We start from the raw sequence: 12223 nt of genomic DNA, 5'->3' as shown, positions 1-12223 counted from the left end.
AGAGGAGCCAGCCAGGGAGCAGTGTAGCACTGATGAAACACACAGCATTCCTCTAGTTCTTTCCTGCTTCCCGCTCCCATCACTAGCATGAGCCCAGGTCCACCTTACAAATCCCGCTAGACTGGTGCATGTGCACTGGTACAGATAAGATCTCTCAACACGGAATCCAGGACAGATAAACCCCTCAGGAACAGTAATGGGAGTAGCAATACCATGAGGGTAGGGGAAGGTGGGGGAAGAAGGGAGAGAAAGGGGAACTGATCACAATGATTGATGTATAACCCCCCCCCCCACCACTACCAAGGGGGACAAACAACAGAAACGTGGGTGAAAGGAGACAGCAGATGGTGTAAGATATGAAAATAATAATAATTTATAACTTCTCAAGGGGTCACAAGGGTGGGAGAGAGGGATAAAGGAGGAGCTGACACCAAGAGCTAAAGAAGAAAGAAAATGTTTTGAAAAGGATGATGGTAAGATATGTACAAATGGGCTTGATACAATTGATGTGTGGACTGTTATAAGAGCTGTAAGAACCCTCAATAAAATAATTTATTTTTAAAAATTGAAAGAACAAATTACAAGAATAAACGGACTCAATTGTATACCCAACAAAGACAACTATGTCATATTCTGCCATGGAAATATTAATAAAGGTTTTCCTAAGCTTCCTACTACTTGCTTAAGTCAGCTTGAGGAGGAACAACATCTATGAAAAACAATTTTGGGGGATAAATATCCCTTACATTTTCCCTTCTCATTCCATTCTCCAATGACTTTTAAAAGTAGATGCTTTCAAGAGGCCAATGTTAAAATATACAGCAAATCTTTTTTTGTATAGGATGGCCGAAGCTAAGTGGAATAAACAAGTTCACTTCTTTGTGCACATCTTCCTGTGCTCTGTAATTCACCATGGCAACCCAAAGCATTAATTAATGCAGATGGCAGACATCAGAAATCAGGAGCCAGTTCAAGCTGTATATAGCTACACAAGGACACACTGAGAATCCAGCTCATTTACATCCTACTCTGTTAGAAAAAGTGTTCACTTAAAGCATTTCTGAAAATTATTATTTCTATACTTGGATAATTAACAACTTTAGCTTTTAAGAGGAACACTTTATCTATTTTTGTGGACCAGTAGACTTCAAGTTAAAATTCAGTTTTAAAATACAATAATAATAAAAAAATACACTTACAGTGCTAAAGATCGTATGAACGCGTACTGTGTGTCTTGAGGGGGTGGGGCTGGTAGGGGGGTAATTGTAGAAGGCCAAAGAGAAAGGACTGCTGATTTTATAGAAACAAAAAATAAATGATGGCAACAAGATACAACTATATTTACATAAAAGTAAAAAGTATTACTTTTTCCCCCAATTGAGTAATTCTGGAATGCATGACCAGATAGGGACATTTCTCACCAAATGCATAAGTTGCTGGTTTTATCAGGGACAAGAAGCAATTCTGGAATGAGAAGGAAAAATGAACTAAACAGAAATGGTTCAAATCCTGTCTGCAGAAGCAGCTGTGTCTACCTACAGATACAGCTATAATGTCACACAGGTTAGTCACTAGTTTAAAAGTTTTACAAAGTTGCATTATCACATCTTCGCTGATGCTTTCTAATATTAAAATGACAATAAAACCATGGAATTCTATCATGATGGGATTTCAGTTATCATCAAGATAACTAACATCAGTGTTTTTTCTCAATCTCGTGATTCAGGGTTAAGACAGTGGCTAGGGCTGAGAGTGTAGCTAAGTGGCAAAGCATAAAAATAGTATAGGGTTTCAGATAAATGGCAAAACCTAGATTTTCTAGTAGTGTAAACTAAATTTATTCTCTCATTTAAAATGTCCAATTGTAAAGCACGGCATACCAACTGCTGTAAGAAACCTGACAAATGCCTATTGAACACACATTATTTGAAACATTAAAATACAATTAAATAAAAAGTTATATCATGATGAGACTTAAACTATAATCAAGATAACTAAAATAATGTTTCTGAAGGACATACATATTTATATATACATATGCATATAGTCATATTTACGCTTACATATACAACCCACACCACTGTCATTGAGTTATTTCACTCATATCGACCCTATCTAGGATTTCCAAGACTGTAAAACTTCAGAGGAGTAGACAGCCTCATCTTTCTCTTACAGGACAAGTGGGTTTGAACCACTAACCCTGCAATTAGCAAGTCCAATGCTTACCAACAGGGCCACCAAATGTCTTTATGTTTAGATGTAGACTATTTTTTAAAAATCATTTTATTAGGGGCTCATACAACTCTTATCACAATCCATACATACATCAATTGTGTAAAGCACATTTGTACAGTCATTGCCCTCATCATTCTCAAAACATTTGCTCTCCACCTAAGCCCCTGACATCAGCTCCTCGTTTTCCCCCTCCCTTGCCGCTCCCCTGTCCCTCATGAACCCTTGATAATTTATAAATTATTATTTCATCATATCTTACACTGTCCAATGTCTCCCTTCACCCACTTTTCTGTTGTCCGTCCCCCAGGGAGGAGGTTATATGTAGATCCCTGCAATCGGTTCCCCCTTTTGTCCCACCATCCCTCCATTCTCACCACTGGTCCTGAAGGGAATCATCAGTCCTGGATTCCCTGTGTTTCCAGTTCCTATCTGCACCAGTGTACATCCTCTGGTCTAGCCAGATTTGTAAGGTAGAATTGGGATCATGATAGTAGGGCGGGGAGGAGGGGGAAGTGGAGAGGAAGCATTTATGAACCAGAAGAAAGTTGTTTGTTGCTACACTGCACCCCAACCGGCTGGTCTCTTTCCAGCGACCGTTTTGTAAGGGGATGTCCAGTTGCCTACAGATGGGCTTTGGGTCCCCACTCCCCCTCATTCACAATTATATGATTTTTTTGTTCTTTGATGCCTAATACCTCATCCCTTCGACACTTTGTGATCACACAGGCTGTGTGTGTTTCTTCCATGTGGGCTTTGTTGCTTCTGACCTAGATGGTCCCTTGTTTATCTTTGAGTCTTTAAGATCCCAGACGCTTTATCTTTTTATAGCTGGGCTCCAATAGCTTTCTTCACCACATTTGCTTATGCACCTGCTTTGTCTTCAGCAATTGTGTCGGGAAGGTGAGCATCATGGAATGCCAGTTTAATAGAACAAAGTATTCTTGCATTGAGGGAGTATGACTATTTTTTTTAAACAAAAAAGTTTGGTTAAAAAAGAAAAGTTTGGTCAAAGCTACCGGAAAATTTCAGAGTATCAATTTTTCTAAACAAAAAAGGGATATTATTGCATCTTGCGTTTCTAGCTAGTCTTTAGAAGTTTTGCATATTACTCTACAAATGTATGCCATTATGTTTTAAAGAATATGCAGTATTATACTGTAATTTAGGTAATCAGTCTTCTATTGATGAAATTTAGTTCTTTTCAGCGTATTTATTTTTTGCTATTGCAAATGTTTCCACGAGCACTACTTGTCTATCTGTGCAAGGATATCCACATGCAAACGTTTCAAGGCCTCTGCTGCCTTCATCCTGTTGAGTAGGTGGCAGAGGTATCTCCGGTGCCTCTCACAATAGTTCTATAGCATTTTTTTTGCCTCCTTCTTTCAAAATTTCCACTGTCTTAGATGCTCATAGTGTAGTTGTATCTCTTCGCTTAATCTTCTTTTCTAGTCATTTTCTTGTTCCTTAAGGACTTAAGTTTCTGGCTTACTGTCCCTTTTATTATTCTTGTTCCTTTCATGATTTTTAGTATATCTGACATTGTGAACTATTCATTTAACATCATGGTCTCTTTACCGACACTGATCTTTTCTTCCACCCATAGTCATTTCACAATCTAAACAAGCATCTATACCATCTATGAACTCTTGTATTCAAGATTGTGTTCTCCAATAACCACTTCCTAATACAGCCCTAAAGAAGCCCTAGTGGTGGAGTGGGCTGAGCTGTTAACCTCAAGGTCAGTGGTTAGAACCCACCACCAGCCTCTCAGGAGAAAGACGAGGCCGTCTACTACCATAAAGATTTAAAGTCTCAGAAACTCAAAGGGGCAGTTCTATCCTGTTCTATAGGGTCACTATGAGTTGGAATCAGCTCAATGGCACAGAACTGTTGAGAGTTACAATGGAGCCCTGGTGGCATAGTGGGGTACGTGTTGGGCTGCAAATGGCAATGCCAGCCATTTGAAACCACCAGGAACTCTATAAGAGAAAGATGAGGCTTTCTATTTCCATAAAGATTTATAGACTTGGAAACCCACAGAGGGTTTCCTGTGTAGTATTCTTACTATAGGGTCGCTAGAAATAGGAATCAACTTGATAGCGGTAAGTCTGGTTTGGGTTTGGAAGCATCTAACAAGGAACCCTGTGGTTCGATGGGTTAAGCACTGGATGTTAAGCTAAAGGCTGGCTGTTCGAGTCCATCAGCCACTCAGCTGAGCGGGAGAAGATGAGGCAGTATTCTCCATGATGATTCACAACCTTGGAAACCCTGTGGGACAATTCTAGTCTTCCCTGTAGGGTCACAATGAGGTGAAACCAACTTGATGACAGTGGATTTTAAGCTTCTAATTAATTTACTTAACCTACTTTTTTACCATCCAATCCCCTCCTCCAGTCATCACGTCCCCAACTATGCCACGCATCCAGCTATCTGTCTTCTCTGTACTTAACCAGAGCAGCCAAGAGTTGCTGGAGATAATCATATGACTAGGCTCACCAGCTGCTCTTTAAATCAATGACCACGAAACTTCTAATGGGCACTCAACCAGCCTTAAGTGTTACTTACATTTCCCTTACACAGTTTCACTCCTAGCTACAGAATGATGACTTCCCAATGTTGCCTCTTTTGTACTCTTCCTTTTAATTGCTGATACTATTTTATTGAAAAAAAAATAGAAGCAATCAAACAGGATTGCTCCCATGTTCCTACGTCAGAACTCCAAATCTCTTGTATTTATAGATACAGGTAGTCCTGTGAAATATTTGACTAACTACAAACGGCACTTACAACCACTGTGTTTTTCACAACATATTATTAGTAATAAGTACTACATACAAGGTTGCAGAACATAATTTGCTGATGTTATTATTCTAATGCCAATACCCAAAGGCAATCAACATAGAATTCATAGATATTAATAAGAAAAGGTAATAATAGTGAAACCTAAAAAAAAATTAAAGAGGTATTTGATTTATGTCAGAACCAATTTACACTTGACTCATCAGAATGGAATACTGCTATAAATTGGGAATATTCTGTTCTCTAATCCTATTAAAACGAATTAAGTGCCTCTGCTTCTACCAAAGGTAGTCCCTCAGCTTTGCTTTGGATCCTTTAAGCACTTCACTTCCACAACTTTTATTGTTTTCTGCATTATTTATTGCTCCTCTACTGTATCATTTCTACCTGACTACAAATATGCTCTAGAATCTCCCATCTTGAATCTTTTCTCATTAAAACTATAATTCTAGCTACCACCCTATTTCTCTTTCATGTAAAACATCTTCAAAAGCAACAGATACATCTGCTGTGTCCAGTTTATAGTCTTTTTCTAATCTGGCTTCCAATCTCATTGAACCTAGGAAATAAGCCCACCAAAAGCCTTTACACGGCCAAACATAATGGATTCCTTATTGTCTTCACCTTCTTTCCTTCTCAGAAGATTGGATTCAGTTTGCCATTCATTCCTTTGTCTATTGATACCATGTTGTACTGGGTATAATAGTGTTCCCCCCCAATCCATGTCTACCTGGAATATCTGGCTCTTCTAGCTGTCGTCTTTGTAACTCCCACCTACAATTGTAAAGAGGTGAGGGTAGAAACTGATGTGATTATGAGATTCGGCTGTGATTGATTCATGTTGCTCTTGTTGTTAAGGTGCCGTCGGGTAGATTCCGACTTGTAGCAACCTTATGTGTAATAGAATGAAACACTGTCCATTCTTGTGCCATGCTCACTATTGTTTCTATGTATTTGAGCCCATTGTTAGAGCTACAGTGTCAATCTATCTTATCAAGGGCCTTCATCTTTTTAATTGTCCTAGTACTTTACCAAGCACAAAAAGCATTTTTTTTAGTTGTATTTCTTTCAAGACAGAGCTGTTTGTTCCTTTGGCAGTCCATGGTACTTTCAATATTCTTCACCAGCACTATAATTCAAATGCATCAATTTATTCTGTCTTCCTTATTCAGTGTCCAACTTTCCTATGCATATGAGGCAATTGAAAATACCATGCCTTCATGTGCACCTTAGTGTTCAAAATAACCTCCTTGCTTTTCAACACTTTCATGTGGTTTAGTGCAGCAGATTTACCCAAGGCAATGTGTTGCTTTGATCTCTTGACTGCTGCTTCCATGAGCATTGATTGTGGATCCAAGCTAGAGTGAGGAGGACTTGAGGCACTTGCTGATGAAGATCAAGGATTACAGCCTTCAGTGTGAATTACAACTCAATAGAAAGAAGACCTAAATCCTCACAACTGGACCAATGGATAACATCGTAATATATCGAGAAAAAATTGATGAGACTTTGTCTTATGTGCTTTGGACATGTTGTCAGGAGAGATCAGTCCCTGGAGGACATCATACTTGGTAAAACAGAGGTGCAGCAAAAGAGAGGAAGGCTCTCAATAAGATGGATTGACTCAGTGGCTGCAACAATGGGCTCAAATATAGGCACAATTGTGAGGATAACACAGGACAAGGCAGCATTTCATTCTTTTGCACCTAGGGTCACTATGGTTTAGAACTGACTCAATGGCACCTAACAATAACAAGTAGTCTTGCCCTGAATAAGCCATTCTTCCTATAAAGTGATGCTTTAAAACATAGTTCATAAATAAAATAATTATTGATAAAATAATATTTATAAATTATCAGGGGTTGGGGGAGAGGGGAGCAGGGAGGGAGGAGAAAATGAGTTGCTGATGCCAGGGGCCCAGGTGGAGAGTGGGTGTTTTGAGAACAATGATGGTAACATATGTACAAATGTGTTGGACACAAATGATGTATGTACAGATTGTAAAAAGAGTAGCATGAGCCCCTAGTAAAATGATTTTAAAAAAACATAGTTCAGTTCATGTTACCTCCTTAAAGCTCTTTAATTCCACTGACGAAACCTTCTATTATATTTAATATGTTAATCTCTTTTGATTGATGCTATAAGGCCGTCTATAATCAAACCTCTATCTTTTCAATTTCTTCTCCTTACTCACTATGTTCCAACAACACTGGTCTCTTTCTCTTCTATAAACTTGCCGAATTCTCTCTTCCATTACAGTCTTTGTTCTAGCTGCTCCCTCTGCTTAGGATGCTTTTACTCCTGTTCATCCTGAGAATCTTTCTTGTCAGTCAAAGCTCAGCTTAACTATCACCTCCTTAGAGAGTTCTGTTCATCTACAATAACCCTCCCCACCCTACAAAGTTACTCTGTATTCGTTACTCAAAGTTAATGACTCTGTATGTTACAGTGCTTATTCAAATTTTATTCCTTATTTTGTTTATCACTCTCTTCACACAAATACCCCGAGGGCAGGATCCTTTCCTATCATTTCTGTGTGTTTCAATCACGCGAATGACACAGACGATAGCTTTTGCAAAGCATGCAATCCTCTCATGCGTCAGTGTCTTACATAAACTACGAGCACTATTTGCAATGTGGACTTTCATGTGGGCACATCATCTGCAAAAAATGCATTCACTGAGATATTGAAGCTATTTAGACATTTGTTAAGTAAAAAGATGAAGCAATTTAACTCTCAGCTGTATACATATAGTTGTATACAATTTGTTATTGGAGGTGTTCTGTCCCAGAACTCACAGAGACTCCTCGTGGGAGAGAATGAAATGTTGCCCAGTCCTAAGGCATCTTCACAAACGTTGCTATGTTTGGGCCCATTGCTGCAGTCACTGTGTCCACCCCTCGTGTTGACGTTTCCCTCTTGCTTACTGACCTTTTCTAGGCAGTGGTTCCTCCGTGTCCCAAATACTTGAGAGCAAGTCTCAACAACCTTTCTTCTAAAGGAGCATTCTGTTGTACTTTTTTTTAAGACCTAATTTTTAATTCTTTGGGCAATCCATGATATCTTTAGTGTTTTTACCAAAATGCTAATTGAAATACATTGATTCATCTTTCTTTCTTATTCACTGTCCAGATTACACAAGCATATGAGGTGATGAAAAATGCTGTGTCTTGACACAGTACTCAAAGTGACCTCGTTGCTTTTTGCCACTTTAAAGGAGTCGTGTGTAGCAGATTTGCCCAGTGAAAAGACAGCGTTTGCTTTCTTGATTGCTGCTTTATGGGTTTTGATTGTGGATCTAAGTAAAATGAAATCTTTGACAATTTCAATATTCCTCTACTTGTCGTTAGGCTGCTTATTGGTCTAGTTGTGAGATGTGATCCACACTGAAGGCTGTGGTCCTTGATCTTCTGCAGTCAGTGCTTCAAATCCTTCTGGCATTCAGCGAGCAAAGCTATGTCAATTTCATAGCCCAGACTGTTAATAAGTCTTCCCCCAATATGGAGGCTGTATTCTTCTTATGAATCCAGCTTCTCAGATTATTTGCTCAGCATACAAACGGAATAAATACACGCCTGACATACACCTTTATGTGATTTTAAACCAAGCAGTATCTGTTCAAACCATTGCCTCTTGTTCTAGGTATAGGTTCACATATTAGGTAACAGTGACAATAACAAATGTTGCCAACTAATATGCATTTTTTAAAAAGCATCATTTTGAAATCTGGAAATGGATCATCCAAATTAGAAAGCGTTGCTGTTGTGCAATAAACTCCAATACACTCTGACGATAGCCGATGGTTTCCCTTTAGAAACAAGTTGCTAATTGCTCGTTCAGTTATTCTTATGAACTTCATAAGCAAATGATTATTTTTACTTTTATCATGTATGCTGGAAAGCTAAAGAAGAGTTATATTCTTTTTCAAAAAGTCTCTCATATAGGTGAATACAGGAACCCTGGTGGCAGGGTTAGTGAGTTAAGAGTTTGAACCCATTAGCTGCTCTGAGGGAGATAGAGGAGGCTTTCTACAGCTGTAACGACTGGCAGCCTCAGGTACCCACAGGGGCAGTTCTGTTCTGTCCTACAGGGCTACTGTGAGTTGGAATGGACCAACTGGTAGTGAGGCTGTTTTAGTATAGGTGAATAAACTTGGGCGGGGTTTCTTTCTTCCCACTTAGCTGTCATTTCTGAAACCTTAGACACTTTGTCTGAGTAAGTGTACCTCTTGAATTCCTTTCTTTTTTGAAAAAAAAAATCATTTCACTGGAGGCTTGTACAACTCTTATCCCAATCCATACATCCATCCATTGTATCAATCACATTTGTTACCATTATCATTTTCAAAACATTTTCTTTCTACTTGAACCCTTGGTATCAGCCTCTCATTTTCCCCCTCCCTCCCTCATGAACCCTTGATAATTTATAAATTACTATTTTTTCATGTTTTACATGGATTGTCTCCTTTCACACACTTTTCTGTTGTCTATCCCCCTGGGAGGGGCTTATAGTAGATCATTGTGATCGGTTCCCTCTTTCTGGCCCCACCTTCTCTTTACCTTCCTGGTATGGCTACTCTCAATGTTGGTCCTGAGGGATTTATCTGTCCTGGATTCCCTGTGTTTCCAGCTCTCATCTATACCAGTGTACATCCTCTGGTCTAGCTGGATTTGTAAGGCCATGGTGGGGAGAGGGGAGGAAGCATTAAAGAACTAGAGGAAAGTTGTATGTTTCATCGGTGCTACACTGCACCCTAACTGGTTCATCTCTTCCTTGTGACCCCTCTGTGAGGGGAAGTCCAATTGCCTATAGATGGGATTTGGATCTCCACTCTGCACTCCCTCTCATTCACAATGATATGAGATATTTTTTATTCTGGGTTTTTGATGCCTGATACCTGATCCTATCGACACCTCATGATCACACAGGCTGTTGTGCTTCTTCCATGTGGGTTTTTGTGGCTGTTTGTTTACCTGTACCTTTTGAATTTCAACCCAGATGTTCTGACTCTCAACCTTGGAATTTAAAAAAAGAAGTATTTTTGTTTTTGCTCTTTTGAGAGACATGGTAAAGAAATATATATGTATATTTTATCATATAAATGATTCATTTATGTACCTTAAAAATATTTTCCCCTTTTAGAAATTCATTATGAGGGCAAGTGAAAAAATATTGCTACAAACCCCTAGAAATTCTTTTTACATTAACCTCTTTCAAATTTTATTCCCAGGCTTCTTCAGCGTATCTGGCTGCAAAGAAGGAATCATGTGTAAGCAAAAACGTAAGAGAGCTGCAAAGTCCGAAAGCTTGGGCTTAAAAATATTAGAGATCTAGATTTTATCAGACCCATACACAATTTAACAAGCAGTCGTCATATAAAAGAGCAGCTCCAAGTCACTTCCTCAAGTTCATCTTCCGCAGAAGCCGACTCAAACCAGTTAACCTCATTCTTGGATGCCTCATCCAAGTTCTCCACAATATCTGGGACCTCATCCTCCTCATCCTCTCCTGTAGCAAGTGGGGCCTGACCATCCACAGATCATTTTGGCAGTGCTTAGGCCAGTCTCCTTAAGCTAGTCAGGCTGTCTGCGCCCAGCTGGTTCAAGATGCTGGGGAGCATTTGTCAGCTGCTTTGTCTCTGCCTGGCGGGTGATGGTGAAGGTGATGCTGGGACTTTGGGGTTGTTAAAGTGGATCACCATTCCCTTTATCTCGTAAACATAGTCACCTCTTCAACCCCAGAGACACTAATCACCCCTAGCTTTTTTAAGAACTGCAGTGTTTTGTCATCTGCTGTGGCTGTCCTGTGACCCACCACCTTCTTTCGGCGGGCAGTTCCTTTCCCACCAAGGCGCACTTGCGCCTGCAGTTTGGTGAGTTTCTCTTGATTCGTGATCGCCTCCTTCATCTTGTGGGGTGGAAATGGGGCCCCATGGGGGAACTAGGGCTGGCACTGGGGTCTTTGGCAAACCAGCTGAGATTAGCGCACACATGCGGGGATGCAAGATGGGAGCCAGAGGGAGGCTGGAAGTGATCCAGCCAGAAATGCTTATTAAACAAAAATATCAAAATGTTAAGTTGCTGTTTCTCAACATATCCTTCATCTAGATAAGTGGTATTCAACCTTACTAATGGGCGACCCTTTAATCTAGTTCCTCATGTTGTGGTGACACCCCCCACCCCCATAAAATTATTTTCGTTGCTACTTCGTAACTATAATTTTGTTACTGTTCACACATGGGTTTGGATTTCTGGCAGGCCCTGCCCGTGGACCTCTCATAGTGTCCCATGCCAGAGTAAACCGGAGCCCACAACCATCGCCTTGCCTCCTAGCCCGTGGGCTTCCGGCACTGAGGCGGACTGCACAAAGAAAAAAAAGAAATTTGTTACTGTTATGAATCGGGTGACCCCTGTGAAAGGGTCGTTTGATCCCCAATCACAGGTTGAGAACCGCTGAGCTAGATCAATACACTTCCAACGGCAATGTTTATCTCTTTAACGCTTCCGTAGGAATTATGCACTCTTCAACTGAAACCACAACAAAGAAAGCTGCAGTTTCGGCATCCTGGAAACTCATCCTATGTTCCTTTTCAATGCTGAATGGGGAACAAAATAAGTCTACAGGGACAAGCTATGGCTGTAAGGTGCATGCGGTAAGGTTTCCCAAGGAAATTCTCTTAAAATACTTGGTATATATCCTAACGAATTATGAGCCACAACACAAGTATGTGTTCCATGGTCATTGCCTCACCATTCAATATAACAACAACAACAAAATGGAAACAACCCAAAGGCCCACTGATGGAAGAGGGGTAAGCTCTGGTGCATAACAACAGAACACTAGGCAACAGGGAAGAACAAAGATGAATCTGGTAAATGCCTCATAACATGCGATGGACCTGGAGGGCATTATGCTGAATGGAATTAGTCAATCACAAAAGGACAAATATTGCATGAGACCACTATTATAAAAATCAAGGACAGGATTTTACAGTAAAAGAAACATTCTCTGATGCTCATCAGGGGTAGCGGGGGAGTGAGGGTAAAGTACATGTGTTAACTTGGGTGAATGGGAAGGCAATATACAATAAGAAGTGTGTGAGGGAATGCAAGACACTGGGAGACGTTAAAGGCAATAGAGGTAAATAATGTTATATTTAGGACTGTGCATTAATGGTGATTTACAAGC

General features: G+C 40.0%; 1 protein-coding gene, 1 non-coding gene and 1 pseudogene across 4 annotated transcripts in view; 1 reads left to right on the top strand and 2 right to left on the bottom strand.

The window, feature by feature from the left end:
* VPS45 (vacuolar protein sorting 45 homolog) overlaps positions 1 to 12223 on the bottom strand; it is an 89603-nt gene that overhangs the window by 30203 nt on the left and 47177 nt on the right. The gene's annotated exons all lie outside the window — the stretch shown is intronic.
* LOC142437039 (transcription factor BTF3 pseudogene) lies at positions 10353 to 11039 on the bottom strand (annotated as a pseudogene).
* On the top strand, positions 11270 to 11404 carry LOC142437735 (small nucleolar RNA SNORA42/SNORA80 family). The gene has a single exon (XR_012782260.1). It is a non-coding gene; the product is annotated as a small nucleolar RNA SNORA42/SNORA80 family (small nucleolar RNA).

The sequence above is a fragment of the Tenrec ecaudatus genome, chromosome 1, assembly GCF_050624435.1.
Source record: "Tenrec ecaudatus isolate mTenEca1 chromosome 1, mTenEca1.hap1, whole genome shotgun sequence".
Classification (NCBI taxonomy): domain Eukaryota; kingdom Metazoa; phylum Chordata; class Mammalia; order Afrosoricida; family Tenrecidae; genus Tenrec; species Tenrec ecaudatus.
Note: the sequence above shows the minus strand (reverse complement) of the source record. Positions and strands in the feature narration are given on the sequence as shown.